Genomic DNA, 12,588 nt, shown 5'->3' on the forward strand with positions numbered 1-12,588 from the left:
ATGGTATAAAAATATTGAAGTAAGATGTTCTTCTTGTAACAGGAGTGCAATAGATGAAATTGTAACGAAGATTGTAGTTATTATGTGGGGGAAACATTCGCCAAGAATTTTAGATACGTATTCAGGGGTATAATTGTTTAATATTTTGAACAATAATAATTGATGCTTATTTCGACGTTTCTTAAGTGTTTCCAAGCCTAATTCCTGATAAAGGTATTGTTTAGATGAGTTTTGTCCAAGACCAGTAATTATTCGTGCCGCTTCAATCTGTATGCTTTCCAATAAATTACTTTGTTCATCTGTACAATTGTCGCAGACTACATCATCATACTCTAACGCAGGGCGAATGAATGCAATGTATATTTTAATCAATCATTCCCTATTTATTTTGCATTTAAGAATGCGTAGCATGTTCAATCTTTGGCATGCTTTTTCGTAGATATTTGACATATGATGTGACCATCCCCCATTTGATTGCAAAGTAAGTCCTAAGAGACAATGATTATATTTTTGGACTAAATTGTTTAAATTGTTACCAAAAGACAACTGAGGATTGATTTTTTATAGAAAAGTTAACATTTATTGTTTTGTTTCGATTAAAATCCACCAGCCATTGATTAGACCACTGTTTGATTTTTTCAAGATCAGATTTTAATGATTTAGCTGAATTATTATCATTATCATCAACTACTACAAAAGTGATGTGTCATCTGCAAAAAGTCTTATTTGGTTGCATATATTTTCAACAATATCAATAATGTAAATAAGAAAAAGAAAGAGTCCTAGTACTGACCCCTGGGGTACTCCTGCATTCGTGGTTTCAATTCCTGAGGAAAAGCCCTCGATGACAACCTTTTGTGTTCTATCAGTAATATAGTTTTATATCCATCCAAAGATTTCTCCTCTGATTCCCAAATTTTGTAATTTATAGATGAAACCTTTATGCCAGACCTTATTAAATGCTTTTGATATATCACAAAAATATGAACAAAATATTTTACCTTTTATCAAGGTTAGATATTAAAATATTATAAATTTCAGTAAGCTGATTAATAGTTGAAATCCTGATTGGTTTTTAAATAAAAGATTGTGGTCCTTCATATAATTATGCAGGTTTTTGAAAATAATTTTTCCACTATTTTGCATAAGGTGCATGTCATGTGAGTGCAATTGGTCTATAGTTTGAGGGGTCCTCTGTGTTGCCCTTGTTCTTATATACAGGTGTAATATGTGACTATTTCCATATAAAAGGTAATTCTTGATGTTGAAGTGTAAGGTTAAATAATTTAGCGATTGGATGCTAGATTGAAGGTATGACATTTTTAAGAATCTTAGGTGAGATACCCTCTGGGCCAGGAGGTTTGGTGATATTTAGATTTAATAATTGAACAACAACATCTTGGGCTGTGATGTTGATTCTTTCTATGCTGTGAGGGGGCCCTGGGCCCTGAGGTGGAAGCCTGGGTTCATTAGGGTTTTTTTTCTATTTGTGATATGCTTCCAATTTTTTGTTAAGTTCTGATGCTTTATCTACTGAATGTATATGTATTTTCCCAATTTTTCTTATTGTTACACTTTGTTTATGATTTAACTATTCGCCACCATTTACCAGGAGGAATTGATTTATCTAATATTTGTGATGTAAGTTTCTGCTTAAACTTATTTTTTTCAGTACGAACTATGTCAAAAACCTGATTTCTTAAGCAACGATATTTGTTCCATTGGTAGTCACTATTAGTTTTCTGCTTTATAATAAATCCTATTACGTTGGCACATTTTACGTCTTATGGCGTTGGTCATGAATGGTTTATCAAAAGGGCGAATGACAATTAACTGATCAAATATTTTGCCTCATATAATGAATATGCCTTACAATCGATGATTAATTGCACGGTATTTAGGAATTTGTAATTGTCATTGTTTAAATTAGTTGCATAGAAAAACATGTGGGTTTTTTTTCTAGTTCACGAAAAGCTTTGTTAGTCGATAGTTATAGTTGAAATCAGGAAATACTTGAACGCCCTTCACACATTGTGTTTTATTGCTGATATATGAATGCTTATTACATCTGCAAACAACCCCAGTCACGGAAATGTATGCGTAAAACAGGAAAAAAACAATAATCCTAAACACTTAATTTTGATTCTTGATTACCCCATAGCATTTTAAGTTGTAGCAAGTTCAATCCAGTTCAGTTTCCAGAATGTTTTAATTTGCATCGCAAATCGAATAAACAGTGGGCGTTCATCATCATTTACCGTGAGTATTATATTATCAAAATTAATAATAGGTACATTTCACTGAATTATATCTGCATTATTGAAGAGTAAAAAATTGTAAAATAAACTAAAATGAATATTGTCTGAATTTAAAAATCATCAATTAAGTTGCCTAAATGATAAACGAAAAGAATAAACGACATCTTTCTAAAATTTGGACATGAAGAATCAACTTTTTTGTATCATTGTCGCAAAAAACTACAATTATAGTTGCGGTTGTTATACTCTACCATTCAGTCAAGTTTTTAGACCTTTCAATTGAACTTTACTCCTTGATAATTGATTAGCAGAGTTTCATCCTGTAAGTAGCATTTAAATGAATTAGCAAAAAAATCTTGTCTTTATTAAATGTTTTCACTTACAGATACTCAATGGTTTCATTGCCCCCATGGGTGTCACAAAGATTTACATTGCTTTGAGCGTTTTATTCTGTCAAGGTGTAACTTACGGTAGGAATATTTGTACTATTTACACAAATATTTATGGTCAAAGAAGTTGTGATTTTATAACTATATATTCACTGTCAAACCTGTGGTCCTTTTTTATATTCCTTATTTGAAGTTTCACTTTTGTCTAAATAGGAAAAAGTTGCTAATATTATTTGAAAAAATTCTTTTAAAGAGATAGATATTAAAAAGGCGTGGTGATACTTTAATTATCTTTTTTTTTTCATTTTTTTAATCCAACTTCATCAACTTTTGTGTGCAAAAGATAAATGGAGTATAACTACATGTATTAAAACAATTACCACTTATTTGTTATTTGTGATTTCAAAAATTTAATGTTGAAACAGCATAAATCATATCAGAATAAAAGTCCGGTAATACAAGAACATTTTTCTTTTCAATCAGTAAACGTCGGATTCAAAAAATCTGCATGGGAGCAGAATCCTTATAAATACAGTCAATGGGGAGCAGAGCGTGCTGTGGACGGTCTCTATTCAGACCTTTCTGCTGCTGGAGGACAATGTGTGATATCAGACGATTACCAATCTACAGCAGAGTGGCGGGTGGACCTTGGAAGAATACACATAATCCATCATATTGTCATATATTACAGGACGGAACATAAAGATTCAGGTATTTATTTATGTTTTTGTATATTTTAGTGTTAAATACAGTGCGTAAATTTTAAAAATTATGAATATGTTTCCTTTACTTATTTCATTTTATATTTTTTGCACAGATAACAAAAATAACATTTACTTCTATACAATCTTTGATTTTGGTTAGATATAATCAACGTGTATGCCTCAAGATTTTTGGGATTCTCAGTGTACGTATCAAACACAACTAACAAAAACGATGGAATTCTTTGCTTCATGGACAGGAACTTCACAATAGAAACAATACCTAACCCGATGAACATAATATGTCCGAACCAGGAGAGCGGAAGATACGTCATATATCACAACAACAGAACGCATCCTCCTTATCCTGATGGTTATTCTACCTATGCTTACAACGAGCTTTGTGAAATGGAAGTTTTCTGTATGTTTTTGGCACCAATTTAACAAACAAATACTGAGAAAAAGAGAGAGAGAGACAGACAGACAGACAGTCATAAAAAGACGGAAAGAAAGAGAGATAGAAAGAGAGATAAAGGAGAGACAGACAGACTGACAGAAAAACAAACATATAACTACACTAATTACCTTTTTAATTGATATTTGTAAGCTTGTCCATATCTCTTTCTCACAAACTGCTAGGTAAAATTCAACGTAATTTAGCTGAACAATCATATGGAAAGGAAAATATAAATTGCAAAAATTATGAGCTAATTCTGAATCAAATCTGAGTTGTAACGAAAATAATAATAAAGTAAAGGCGTTTCAGTTTATATCTTCAGGTTCGGTATTTTATACCATTTTTGGTGAAATTGGTAGGCAAACCCGGGCCGGGACAAAATAAAAGCCGGGGCAGATTAAGATTTTTCAATTTACGTAGATAATAATTAACTAATGTCATTGAAGATTTCAGGGCATGTTACAGACCGGTATATTTGTATTCGCTTTAAATATTAATAGACAATAAAGCGTTTTTTGGAATTTACTGACGATTGTTAATTTTCAAGTTGGTAAAATGGGTAGGCAAACCCGGGTCGACATTTTACGGGTTTGCGGACTTATTTAAGAAAAAAAACCTTTATAATTTATGTTTAATGCCATACTTCTTAAACGAGGTTCTTTGTTTAAAGAAGCCATGACGTATGATAAAGGGGTCGATCTCACAAAGATGAATTTGTTTGTTTTGCAAAAATTCTTTTTTCCATTTTTAAATGCTGAATAGGAAATACCAAGTTAAACATCTTAAGCTGAATGTAATAAACTCATGTGAACAAAATATGACTCAAAACTAGCAGAATTGTGAGCTCTGTATCTTGCTTATAATTCTACGATTGACGCTGAAATTTTTGTTGATCATTAGAAATGTCTCGGTAAACTTTTAATACTTGTACAAACAATTAAAGGATGATATGCTGTAAGTACTCACTGGGGCCCCCTCTTTATACAATGAATAATATGAAATCTTCATCAATTTTAATAGTTTTTCGGACATAGTAAATTAAAACGACACAGCTTCCATAGTTCTGATACATTTCTGCTACGGGAATAAAGGCATTATCGCTACTCCAAAGAACATATTACAGCAGAAAATTATCCTGGTTTGAAGCCATTTGTTGATTTTGAATAAAGATGAAAATAATGGGTGGGCCTTAGTAGAACGGAGTGATATGCCTGTCAATACATTGATTTTTATAGCTCTTTAACATGTCACCTGACAACATTTTTTAATTTCAGTGTATTCATCAATTAAGTGTGAGTAAAGTTATAAAAGTCAAACGAGTTTACGCCAGGTAAACAACAGTCGTTTTATTATAATGGGAAAGACAAATTGGTTTTATATCTTGCGTAGTATTTTCTTATTCTCGGTAAAATAAGTATTTCATAAAGGTACAATGTCAAAGATTTTTTTTTTGTTATGCTACTAAGGGGCCATATTGCACACAATATCTTTTGAACACCCATTTAAAGTCTTTGTTGCTCAGGTGAGCGATGTGGCCCCACAGGCCTCTTATTCATTCCTAAGTTATTTGCTTACTTTATTTACAAAATGGAATAACTACAAGCAGACACAGTATTGAATAATTAAACATTGCTGTCAGTGTTAGTGTTTTAGGACGACATTGGTTATGCTTGTTATTCTGCTTAACGTGTATGAAGTCTATTTTGTTTCTACATTCACATGTAAGTGCATGTACAAAGTGTATATTTATATTTTTGAACAGCTTGTGCTGTAGGTACGTATGGATTTGAATGTAAGGAAACTTGCGGAAACTGTCGTAATGTTAGCCGGTGTTTAAAAACTAATGGGAAGTGCTTAGGAGGATGTAAAGATGGCTTTCAGGGATTCTTGTGCAAATCACGTGAGTAATTGAATCACACAATCGGGAATTTACACAATAATTCTCAAGAAAGTCTATCGTGATATTTTTCTGATGCAGTTACTGTGTACAGGAAAATATTCGCCCCATTTTATTTTCGCCCTTCTCGCCCACGCTGTAAACGGGCGAATTTAAGACTGGGCGAATTCCAATGTACCATATCATCTCTATTTAAATACAACAATCTATGGGCGAATTTAAGACGGGGCGAAGCCGTTTGCAACTGAAAAAGGACGAAAATAACACGTGGCGAAATAGCCCTGTAAACAGTTTATTGAAATTTTATTTCAACAGCTTGTAGCACAGGATCATATGGTGTTGATTGCAAAGAAAAATGCGGCAACTGTCTTGATGTTTACAAGTGTTCATATTCTAATGGAACGTGTTTAACTGGATGTGTCGCTGGTTATCATGGGAATTTGTGTAAAACACGTGAGTGAATCTTTCATAGAATCAGGTATATGGATATGTTTCAATGTTTAATAGATCAATGGATCGGTGTTTTGATGGATTTCAATGTTACCAGTAACTATTTTGTATTGTCATGCGCTGTGCACCCTTGTGTTGTTATTGTCATTTAAATTTAGACCACGTGGTTTCATTAGACCCTTTCAGTTTCGCAGTAAAAAACTTTGCTACCTGTTTATAGTCTATTTTATAGAATCTAGATACTTGTAGTCGAATATAAAATCTAAATGTTTATTGAATTTAAACTTTATATTCATTTCTTGGTGGATAAAATGAGTTTTAGAAATAAATGTGTCAATAGAAAAGATAGGGTTTTCCTGCTCTAAGGATTAAATTCTGATCCGCGTCTGACCTAATAATAGAATCAATAGTGAAACAGACTATACTATTTTATGCAGAATGCTATTTGAAAATGGCTCGATATACTAAGTTTTTATACAAAACAGACACCCATTCTTTTTTTTTCTCTTTAAAAAAAAGCAGTGTAATGAATCTCAAAAGCGTTAAACATGGCTATGATTTTGTCAATTCATGTAACGTTTACATTTTCAGCCACGTGTAAAGTGGTTGAACCCGAACGATAAGTCGTTTCTGAATTTCATCTGTTAGTTTAAATAACCGCTTCATGATGAAATAAGGCATATATTTTAATAGCGTTTTATATTTTAACATAAATCAAAGTAGGATATGATATGAAAACGACCATTACTGAGATTATTATCTGAACACTTATACTTCCCCTCAATATTCACAGGAACTGAACAAATCTCGGGGAAGTCTCCTGAACTTTCATTCGAGCATCTTTGGATTTATTACATACTTAGCAACGATAAAGAAAACATTCTGAACACATTCGCAGGGATGTGTGGGTTAAAGTTTCAACCCACATGGGTCATAATTGGTCATTTATATACCATTTAGTGATGCAACTTTATTTAGTTTTTGTTTCTGTCTTAATATAAAGAAACATAAATCGAACAAAAACACACCCCCCCCCCACTCCGACCCCTCTTACAATGAACTATTGAAGAGTTGAATTGACTTGAGTTCACTGCCCTTAGTCATGTAAATTTGTCAGAATATATGAACGGCTGCTTTGTACAACATACCATGGCAATTCTCATATCAAATTTGATATGACATTTATTAATTATTTAATTCGACATTTTACAATATGTACGTTTCGTATTTGATATAAATAAGTAATAGACCTATATCGTTTTCTTTTTAATTCTATCAGGGTTTTAATATCTGTAGATTTTTCAACAGCATGTACGTTAGGTTCGTATGGACTGGAATGCAGAGGCACATGTGGTAACTGCCGTATGTGTTCAAATACAAATGGTTCTTGCTTAACTGCATGCGATGTTGGATACTTTGGAGAAATGTGTAAAACGCGTGAGTAAATCTTTCATACTGTTATTTATTTCATGAATATATCTCTTAAGAGGATGAATGAATGAATGAATGGATGAATGGCTGGATAGATAGATAGATAGATAGATAGATAGATAGATAGATAGATAGATGGATTAGATAGATAGATAGATAGATAGATAGATAGATAGATAGATAGATAGATAGATAGATAGATAGATAGATAGATAGATGATAGATAGATAGATAGATAAACGATCGATATACAGAACGATACATAGAAGACATATACATAGATAGATAGATAGATAGATAGATAGATAGATAGATAGATAAACGATCGATATACAGATAGATAGATGGATAGATAGATAGATATATAGATATATGATATTTGATATATTTTTATGTCAAACAGCTTGCCGACAGGGATTCTTTGGGAAAAACTGTTCCCATACATGTATCAAAACATGTAATGGATGCAACAATGTCAATGGTTTGTGTGTTTCTGGTTGTCTCTTGGGATGGAAGGGATATTTTTGCAGTGAACTCTACGGTATATATATTTTCTACCGCCGCTGTGTTTTAATTAAGGATTGATTTAAAGGGAAATGTTCACAATTTTGGTCAAATTTTATTTTTCTGATTTTGTTATTTACTATGCTTTAGGAATGTATTTCTAATGATCAAATAAAATTTGAGTGTCAGTCGTTGACTGTTAAGCAAGATACAGGGCTCACAATTCATTGTCATGTAAACAAGGCTCGTGGCCTGTTTTTGTTTACATAGGTTTAGTGTAACCAGTAAACATCTTTTAAAGCTGATTTGTCTATCTTATTATTCACTCTAAGGAGGAATAAACAGTTTCTAACGATTAACACATTTATTTTAGGTCTAAAACTAGAATTTTCACTTCAACATTCAAAATGTTATCAAAGGCTTCAAAATGTAAACAAAGCTTTGTTTAAATAGCAGAGCCCTGTAACTCACTTATAATTCAACAAATGACACTCAAATGTTGGTTGCCTATTGAAAATGCCTTACTGAAGCATTGAAATCATTAAAATAAAAAAATTATTTTTGACCACAACCGTGGCCATGCCCCTTTAAACGTTGTTCAATATTTTGCAATGCGACCAGTGCAACTGATTGTCTATATGTATTTTACATTCAATCCATGTGCCTTATATAAACCAGTTACAATTTGATTTTATTGAAGAGATCTTTTGATAATACATACAACTCAAACGACCAAGAAAACATGGATATCATATACGTACATATACAGCTGTATTAATACAGATAATCTTACTACAAGAATATATTTCAAAGTGTATGCTTTCTATACATACAACAAAGATATTTCTATCAAATATAGGAAAAACAATCTATGTCAACTTTATTATTTTGAGCAACATTATAAATTTTCTAGGATGTTCTCCAAAAGGATATTTCGGATCCAACTGTAGCATCCCCTGTCCAGATGTCAATTGTCAGGAGTGTCACATGGAGTCTGGCATCTGTAATGTTTGTAAACAGGGATACAAAGGCCAACGATGTGAAACTGGTATTGCTTTTATATTTCGTTGAACAATCGAGAAACAACATTATACAAATATTGACTGGGGTTGTGGCAATATTGATTATATTAGCACCTGAGGAACGAAAGACAATTTCGTCGACATCAAACGGTGATATCACTAGCTGGTGATATTCTGCCGGTCGTAGGAATTAGGTTACAGATGTTCTATCTGATTTTACCTCACAGTAATTCGCGAAACCTTATATCTGTTATTATAGCAAACTGTCGCATTGCGCGTTTGTTGTTAACTTGCCTTGACTGATTGCATATTATGACGTCATCTTCTTTTCCTATAATCTATTTACGTCACCGTTTACGAATCAACAAATCAGAAGCGATTACTTAAGGAAGGAGTCTTTTCTGGTTTTCAACTTGTCAAACGTAAATTTGATTAATTGTTCATTAAATCAAGATGAAAGGAAATTAAAATAGTATATTTTTCTTTCTTTTTTACTTTCGTACAACTTGGCATAGAAAAATGTAATCAATGTTTAGAATGGAACAAGGACTATATTTTGGGCGTAATATTGGCGTAGGAAAATATCACATGTTGCGCAATTCAGAATTGCTGCAGATTATATATATATAATGAGTCTGTTTTAGCATTTTAAAAACAATAACAATAATGTTGGAAATATAATCAAAATTTCTTCAAAATTTAAGAAAATTAGAGGAAATGCGGGATAAGCAATATCAATTTTAGTATAAATATTTATTCCAATTTAGTAGTGTAAGCTGATAGACACTCTCATGGTCTATGATTTCATTGAAGATTTGAATCTTCAAATCTTAAACAAATGTCTACAGAACTATAAAGAGCTACACTTATTTTGATCACTCTTTACGTAGAGGAAAAAGGTAGTGACCTTGACCTGACCTTTATCCGAAAACAAAAAGGTCAAATTTAATTTAACTGATAGAATCATTAAGTAATATGATCCGTTTGACTGTGTAAAAATTTCATGCATTTCTTATTATAAGAAGTATGTTTGATAATGAAAAGACTCCTTCCTTAAAATAGAGGGAATAATATCTAAAAATTGTTACTAGCCGGTCAAAATAAAAAAAATATATTGACCGGTCAATATTTTTCGGACGAGTTAATATCACAATTATTGACTGTTCGTCTATATAGCGCTATATACTACTGAATATAACAAATAATGATATCTATTTAAGTTATACAATAGCAAACCTATTAGCCTGGACAAAAAAGATTGTCTTAACAATTTACTTATATTTTTTGCCTATTATATCGGTTTTATAAACTGAAAAATATCATGTAGAACTGTTTTCATAAAGGTAGTAAAATATCAGTTTCAGAATTTGCAGACATTATAAATAACATCAAGTTTTACAGTCTTCTTGGCGCCTTTTGTCTATGTCTTACTGTCATTGGAATTCTAATTGGTTATAATATAATGATACGGTATGTATTCCTTTTTCTCAGTATTTGTGTATTATTTACATGTAGATCTGAAATGATATGTTTAACATAATATGAAATACACCCTGCTTTAAACCATGATTTTTTTATAACTTTTAAATTACAGGAAGAGACTGCTAACACAGCATCAACCATACGATCATCAAGAATCATGTGAGGTCAACCTTCCAGATGTTTCTAGAGGATATGTTAATTGTGAGGAGCTAAGGGACATGCAAATATACGATACAGCTCAGTAAATGATAGTAGATCGTTCCTATCTTTTTGTCAATTATTCTTACATTAGAAAGAAAAGAATCAAAAATTCCATATTTTAGTTTGTAAATATCTTGTATATCATTTAGTTTCGGGAATATTTTTGTTTTTTATATCTTGCCTTATCTAGTACTTTCAATTATTTTTCATCAGTGGATAAACTGTTAATCACAGTACTGAAAAAACGCTTACCCAGCTTCTGTATGTATCTAAAAGATAAATGTATATAACATTTCAGCTTCTGTATACGCACAAAATTTCCTCATTACTGCATGACAGTCCCTGCAATGATGTATGTACGTCTCGTACAATAAATTTCCAATAGCCCGTACATTAGATTCACAATAGCCCGTGCAGTTATGTGCATAAACCTCTGGAACTTGTTCCCTAACTAGTTTAAATGATGTATACACATGTATTTCTGCTCATAGGGGGCGGTTATTCGATGCACTGGAAGTAAAAGTCTAACGACAATAAAGCGCACAGCTATGCTTAGCGCTTAAAAAAGTAAAAATGGGATATTTGTGCTTTTCTCGTTTTTTTGAGACGTTACATTCATTTTTTTTTTCTCTATTCCATGCGTTGTCTACGAAAGTAAATGATTAACAGCTCGATTATTAATTCTTATAGATTTTTAAATTTTTTTACGACATTCGAGGTTAAGGTTGATAAACTGCAATATGTTTTAGCTTATTTCTGCCTATTTTCATTGCCATATATCAATTGTATAATCTAAGATGAATGTGCGTTTATCGTAAACACAGTTGCTTTTCCTATTTTGATGTTTAAATGTTCTCTCTTTTTCTAACATTCCTTAAAGATGTTTGACTGCATCCTAAAATCCTTTTGGTCAAGGAGTCCAATGCTACACATGACTTAATTTACGGTTCCATCAGGTTTATTGAATAGTTTTGAGAATTGCACAAAGTTTGCTTAAAAAAAATAGCTGTATGATGCCTTTTGATGATATTTTGAAACCTAAAAAAAGAAATAGTATGAACGAAACCAAATATTAACGCATGAACTAACATGGAATCTCAATTTATTTCCCATGTCAAAAATAGAGGTGAACCAAGTACTTTTCATCGTAACGTGGAACGTAACCACGTGATGACGAAAAATCAAACTATGCTGTTCTGGTGCAAAACCTTGATCAACTGTTTGAGATTTATATACATGTATATATATATTTAAATTGACTCGAACGAGGAACAGTTTTTGATGTTTTATAAAACAAACCATAGCTTAATGATTCGAAATCGAAAATAGTGAATAAGGATGCTTACTGGTGGTGGAATAAAAGTCTTAAGAAACATCATTTCGGTAAGTTCTTGTATAAAACACAATAAAAGAATTCTGAAAGTCTGTTTTCATCGCGTCGTCAGGAGTGAACTCCTTGATAAGTAACGTGATTGCAATTTTATAAACTACACAGTGGCGTCGATAGCAGATGAAGTTGGGGGGGGGGGGGCTAAGCTTATAAACGTTCTTGACAAACAAGAAAAAAAGGTCTTTGGTTACGGTCATGTATAACTTTGCAAAACAAGTGGGGGGCTAACCCATTTAAGCTAGTCTAAATGTCATATTAGTGTATTTAGACTAAGCCATATCTTTTTTCGAAAATTCAAAAGTAGGTCAAGGTTAAATATTATTAGTAGTGTTCATCTATATTTATATCATCCGTTTATGGAACAAGTCCTTAATTTAAGGAGTTCTTATTTATGACTAATAAGATA

The 12,588-nt window shown here is 32.0% G+C and overlaps 2 long non-coding RNA genes across 2 annotated transcripts in view; both read left to right on the top strand.

The window, feature by feature from the left end:
* The window catches only part of LOC117687290 (uncharacterized), a 259,261-nt gene extending 255,357 nt beyond the window's left edge, over positions 1 to 3,904 (top strand). The window contains exons 2-4 of the long non-coding RNA XR_010707634.1: positions 2,644 to 2,728; positions 3,131 to 3,358; positions 3,512 to 3,904. This is a non-coding gene — a long non-coding RNA (uncharacterized lncRNA). The remainder of the gene's footprint in view (positions 1 to 2,643; positions 2,729 to 3,130; positions 3,359 to 3,511) is intronic.
* A 1,653-nt stretch (positions 3,905 to 5,557) lies between these two features.
* On the top strand, positions 5,558 to 10,968 carry LOC117688228 (uncharacterized). The gene is made up of 7 exons (XR_010707637.1): positions 5,558 to 5,705; positions 6,018 to 6,155; positions 7,461 to 7,589; positions 7,987 to 8,124; positions 9,001 to 9,135; positions 10,468 to 10,579; positions 10,704 to 10,968. It is a non-coding gene; the product is annotated as an uncharacterized lncRNA (long non-coding RNA).
* Positions 10,969 to 12,588: the final 1,620 nt, after the last annotated feature.

This window comes from Magallana gigas, chromosome 1 (genome assembly GCF_963853765.1).
Source record: "Magallana gigas chromosome 1, xbMagGiga1.1, whole genome shotgun sequence".
In the NCBI taxonomy this organism is placed as follows: domain Eukaryota; kingdom Metazoa; phylum Mollusca; class Bivalvia; order Ostreida; family Ostreidae; genus Magallana; species Magallana gigas.